Source organism: Neophocaena asiaeorientalis, unplaced genomic scaffold (genome assembly GCF_003031525.2).
Source record: "Neophocaena asiaeorientalis asiaeorientalis breed wild unplaced genomic scaffold, Neophocaena_asiaeorientalis_V1.1 scaffold100, whole genome shotgun sequence".
NCBI classification, from domain to species: Eukaryota; Metazoa; Chordata; class Mammalia; order Artiodactyla; family Phocoenidae; genus Neophocaena; species Neophocaena asiaeorientalis.
The window spans coordinates 6,281,918-6,287,917 of record NW_020173955.1 but is presented as its reverse complement, the minus strand read 5'-3'; positions in this window follow the sequence as shown (position 1 = coordinate 6,287,917).

Sequence of the window (6,000 nt, the reverse complement as noted above, 5' to 3'; positions counted from 1 at the left end):
GTAAGTGTTTTAGACCAGAAAAATAATACTGGCTCCATCTACGAAATTTATAAAAGTATAAGTATCCAACAAGGGAGGTCGGAGAGGATAATAGGTATGGTTACATAAATAAAGAGAAAAAAATGCTGCCCTCTGAACAGAAATGTGCTTGTATTTCCATGATTAAAGATTTTAAAACTGAAGTCTTAAAAGAAGAATTTGATTTGGTTAAATGACATAGTTCTAGTAAAATGTGACAGCACTGCAATATTCTTCTATCTGATGGAGGAGCGAAATACCACGGCTGGGGCTTGCTTCAAATGAAGAATTGCCTGGTAAGGAAGACAGAGACTGTCTGTTGTTAAATAGAGCTCAAACAAGCTCTTAATCTACATCTTTAATCTAGATGGAGAATGTCTGACTACTGCACCTGGACTCACCAGCTATTTTTAGGATTCAGGAAATTGTTTTCATCTTGGACTTCTATTGATCCCAATTTAGTTCTTTGCACACCCAGAGAGAGGTGACACTTTGAGTGACAACCAGTAACATCATTTCCTGGTTTCGTCCATAGTTCCTGTTTACTATAGCTCTATAACAAGGGTTAGGAATATACAAAAAAGGAAGCAGTTTTTTCCAAAAAGTAACCCAATAGAATAGTTTCTGGGTTCTTGAAACTCTTGACGGATACATTAAAACACTTAGCAATTTGATCTCTCTTGAAAAATACCTGTAGACTTTCTGGAAGATGAAACATCTAATTGCAGTTTAGTCATCCAGTAACTCCAAAAAAGCTAGCTGAGAAGACTATTTATAAATTCCTTTAAAAGCCTAAAGAGCTCTATGGAAGATGATTAACTGTTTTCTATTACTATTACAAACCAAATTGAGGGGGAAAAATAAAAGACAAACCTCCGGCATGAAGTCATCTACATAATTTGCATCCCCAATTTTCTTCCACCTTCAATATCTATTACCTGTTTGGCCAACTTCCACCATTATTTTGTCTTAGACCAATTTCCTCACAGGCACCATTGGACTTAAACTCTCAGAGGTCTGATTTCCCTCTCTAATGTTGTTTAGATGGGAACTTTTTGCTTTGCATCAATTCAAGTAGAAACTGACGTTTACAAAAGAAACTTTTACTAACATTTAAGGGGAAAGTTAAGTGATTCTATACTAACCAAATGTAGACTTAACCAAGAGCTAGTAGTATGGCTGGCATAGTTTGCAAAATCTTCCCCTATTTTCTTTTCTTAGCCACAATCTTTTCTCATGACCAGATTGAATTATTCAGGTTGATAGGCTAAGGTATGCATAGGCTGCTTTCCTTGTCATATCGACGTCCTTAGGAGTTTTTGTTTGGTTTTGGTTTTGTATCAGAATGGCCCCTTTGGTTCCAGGCTTTGTTGAGCTTCTGGTCTACAGTTACCTTTGACTGTTGACTGTTATCTTTCACAGTCAATTGACTTTTCTTGAGTATCTGGATGAAGAAGGCACATTCCCGTCTGGCTGCTAACAATGCTTTCAGATGTTGTGAAAGAAACATCCCACACAGTACTTATCATTGTTGTTTGCCCTTTTTGAACATTATTTGAGCTCTAGAGTCATTGGTCTTGTTTTCTAGTCTAAACACCTGAGTGATCAAACCTTCAGGTGGTGCTAGCTCTCAGGCTGCGAGTCACCCCCCAGCCTGCAAATCATCCCAACAGGGGCAAACCATCCTCTCCATAACCTCTCTAAGCTCCTGACCCACAGAGCATGTGAGCTTAGTAAGAGAGCCGTTGTTTTATGCCACTAAGTTTGGAGTGTTTGTCACTTCAAATGGTAATTGAAACAATTGAGAATATAAATTTTGGAGTCCACAACATGTACATTGCATTAAAACCTTGGGACTAGATGGAATGAAAGATGATCAGTGTCTGTGCCCTGAATAGAGCCTGAGCTGAGACAGAGTAAGCAAAGTAGATTTAGAAGGAATAGCCAGTGGGCTAGAAGGAGCACCGAGAGAATGTTGGAAGAGACCTGGGATTGGAAGGGATGCATTTTTTGGTGATGGGACCAAGGGTATGATTGCCAGTTTCCTCCCTTCCTTCAGAGTAACTGACTTCAGTTGATTTGACTTCAACAATTGACTTCAGTAGGAGTGGAGAAAAAAAATTACTGAAGTTGAGGGGTCAAATAAAGAAAACTTTAAAATACATTTTGAAATGATATTTAAAATACTTATTTAGACTTCAGTTCATCAATGTTTACCACCAGTATCTTCCAACGGTAATTTCCATAATTTACATGCAATCCAGATGATAAATGGGTGCTTTCCAGTCTTTCAAGATTTAGACAAAATGAACTCAAGGTCGTTTCCTAAAATTTCTATGGATTTTTAGGGGCTTGCATTCTCATGGCTACGTCTGGTCTATTGCTTCTTCATGTGCCATTTCAGATTTGAGTTACATTTGCTCAGATATGGACATGGACTCTTCAATTTACACACTCAAACACACTGAAGAAAAAATGGGAGGAAGGTAGAAGAGGAGTTGAAACCATAGCAACCAAAGCAACTTTTTTTTTTTTTTTTGCGGTAAGCAGGCCTCTCACTGTTGTGGCCTCTCCCGTTGTGGAGCACAGGCTCCGGACGCACAGGCTCAGCGGCCATGGCTCACAGGCCCAGCTGCTCCGCAGCATGTGGGATTTTCCCGGACCGGGGCACGAACCCGTGTCCCCTGCATCGGCAGGCAGACTCTCAACCACTGCGCCACCAGGGAAGCCCATCCAAAACAACTTTTGAGTGAAACAGTAGACATCATTCTTGAATGATCTTTTGTCAATCCTACAACCAATGTCTCCACAGTGATCTCTTACCTCATCCAACATCCAGCTTCATACCATCTCTCTGGTTTTTATGTTCTGTCTTGCTTCCTCCTCTCTTCCTCTTGGAACAGTAAGAACTTCACATTTTTCTAAATTCTATAGAGCAATTTTCCCTTCAAGTTGTCCAGCAAATGAAATTCTCTTCCATTAGTGGTGGTATGTTTATGAATAGATAGAAAAAGAAGCTCTCTTCTTACTTTTGACTTATTTTAATGTTTTTTTCCTCCAGGATTTTAGACACTGTATTCAAGTAGGTTTGCTAGTATATGTTCTGACTTTTACATGTTTGAAGATATCTCTATTTTTGTCATCATGCATAAGAATAACTTGATTGTGTTTAGCATTCCTAAGTCACAATCATTTTATTTACAGCTCTGTGGTCGATTCTTTTTCTTCTTTTATTTAGTGTCTTAGAGAAGAATCTTTGAGACCCATTTAATTTTGCTGGTAAGTAGATTTTTGTCCTGCTATATTATGGATATTTTCCCTTATCTCTGAAGCTTATTATCCTTTCTTTTGAATTCTAAGAGATTTTTATAAGTTTATCTTCTACATAACTAATGTTGCCTTTTCAGATGTAACAAATTGGGTTACTTTCTTTTTTTTTTCGCGGTACACGGGCCTCTCACTGTTGTGGCCTCTCCCGTTGTGGAGCATAGGCTCCGGACTCACAGGCTCAGCGGCCATGGCTCACGGGCCCAGGCGCTCCGCGGCATGTGGGATCCTCCTGGACTGGGACACGAACCCGCGTCCCCTGCATCGGCAGGCGGACTCTCAACCACTGTGCCACCAGGGAAGCCCTACTTTCATCTTTTGATGAAAATAATTATGTTATTTGTTTTTTTCTCTTTGATCCAAGAGAATTTTTTTCTAGAATGCTTTGTGGTAGTCAGAATAATGGGACACCACCACTGAACACCCACCAAAGATGTCCATGTTCTGATCCCTGGAAACTATGAATGCTACTTTACGTGACAAAAGATACTTTGCAGATGTGATTATGTTAAGGATCTTGAGAAGGGAGCATCATTCTGGATTATCTGGGTGAGCTCAGATAATGTATTATCAAGGGTCCTTATAAGAGATATCAGGAGAGTAAGAGCCAGAGAGAAATATTGGAAGATGCTATACTGCTGGCCTTGAAGACAGAGCATGGGACCACAAGCCAAAGTGTGCAGGCAGCCTGTAGAAGCTAAAAAGTCAAGGAAATGGATTCTCCCTTACAGTGCCCAGGGGAACACACCCTACTGTCGTCTTGATTTTAGAACTTCTAACCTCCAGCTCTGTGAGAGAATAAATTTATATTGTTTAAGTCATAATTTTGTGGTAATGTGTTAAACAGTAATAGAAAATTAATGCATACTGTCATTAGTTTCATAGTAAAAAAGTCTTCTTTAATTTTATTGCACATATGAATCAAAAAATGTTAGAATGGTTTTCTGTTTATTGTAGGAATTTTATTTTTTATAAAAGGTATTTTTGATTTTTTAAAAAAGGAATGTAGTGTAAATTATAGGATTTTTCCTTAAGTATGGTAAGTTTTCTCAGTTTGGTCATCCACAGAGGGCTATCTATGCTTTCCTAGTCTTGTCTTATGGCTAAATCGAAATGGATATGATTTTCTCTCTAGTATCTCTCCAGTCTAGATCAAGTGATAAGTGGAAAAAGTTACAATCTAATAGTGTAACTCTGATGTCTTCCCAAATCTCAAGGTTTTTGAAATAACTCTTTCCTCTATCATAGAAATAAAGTAACTCAGGCTCCCATCTAATGCGAGTGAAGATAATGTAGTTGTTTCCCAAATAATTTCTGAAGTCTAAGTAAGTGCTCACAAATTTTAACAACCACTTGCCATTTCCCACTATGAATCATTTAGAGAATGATTACTCAGTAGCAAGAGTAATCTTAAAATGTAGATAGTATCATGTCACTCCCTTGTTTAAATCCTTCAGTGGTTCCTCATTTCACTTCGGGAAAGACAAAAATCTTTAAGCTCACGAACTTCAGTGTTATCTGTCCTGTGCCTACCTCGCCAGGATATCTGCTGCTGTCATCTCTCACCATCATCCTTTTGAGGCCTTAAATACATCAAGTTTCTTCCTACCGCAGGACTTTGCATAAATCCTTTCCTCCATGAAATGTTTTTCCTCCCCACCCCTTCTGCCTCCTAACAGCTCTTCATCCTTCAGATTTCATTTTAAGTGTCATTCCCTCAAAGGTTTCCCATGACCTTGCCTGCCAGTTAAAATAGTTCCTCCTGTTACAGCTTCTAATAGAATCCTATAAATGTTCTCAGTGATTATTTAATGTCTGCCCCCTCTAAAAAGCTGTAAGTTTTAATATGGCAAAGACTATGTCTTTCGTTACAGTCTATCTCCAGAGCCAAGCTCAGGTAACATTTGAGTAAGTGAATGAATCTGAATTGCTGTTTCTGGCTTCTCCATGGTGATTTCTGGCCATTGCATTTCATCCTCTGTTCTATTTCATTAATCTGTCTTAGCTTCAGAGCATGACCATCACCTCTCATCTTTGTTTTTCAGTGCCCAAGTCTGTGCTAAATGAAGGCTCATGCCAGGTTGCAGGTTTGTTTTCATTTTTAAACTTCTTTTATTCATTCAAAATATTTGCACGGGACACTATTCTAAACATTTAGTGATTCTTTCTTGGTGTGGGGAACAAGATGCAATGTTGCCAGCTCATTGCTCTATGAGGCCTTGTGCTGCCCTTGATATGGTCCAAATGTTTTGGTCCGTATATGTGAGGTTATGCTCCTGAGGATGCAATGCCTGGATTTCAAGTTTCACCCTAATACTTCTGAATTTCAGAGGGTGGTGGTATTAATTCGCCAGTGTTTTCTCTACTGCATTATGAATATATTACCCTTTTAAAAGAGGATATTTGTCATTGGCACTGCATGCCTTCCTTCAAAACAATTCTATGTATATCTATATTATTGATACTTTTAAAAGAAATGCATCAAGGTTTCTTGCATATGGCCAGTATTCATCTTTCCTTTCTGGTGCTAATGTGGAAATTTTTCCTCTTTCCCATTTAAAAAAATATTTTATTAGGCATTGCAATCGGAATATGAAAGCAGGGAGATAAAAGTCTGCCCTTGTTATTATCTTGCCCAAAAGCTGCCAGTGATTT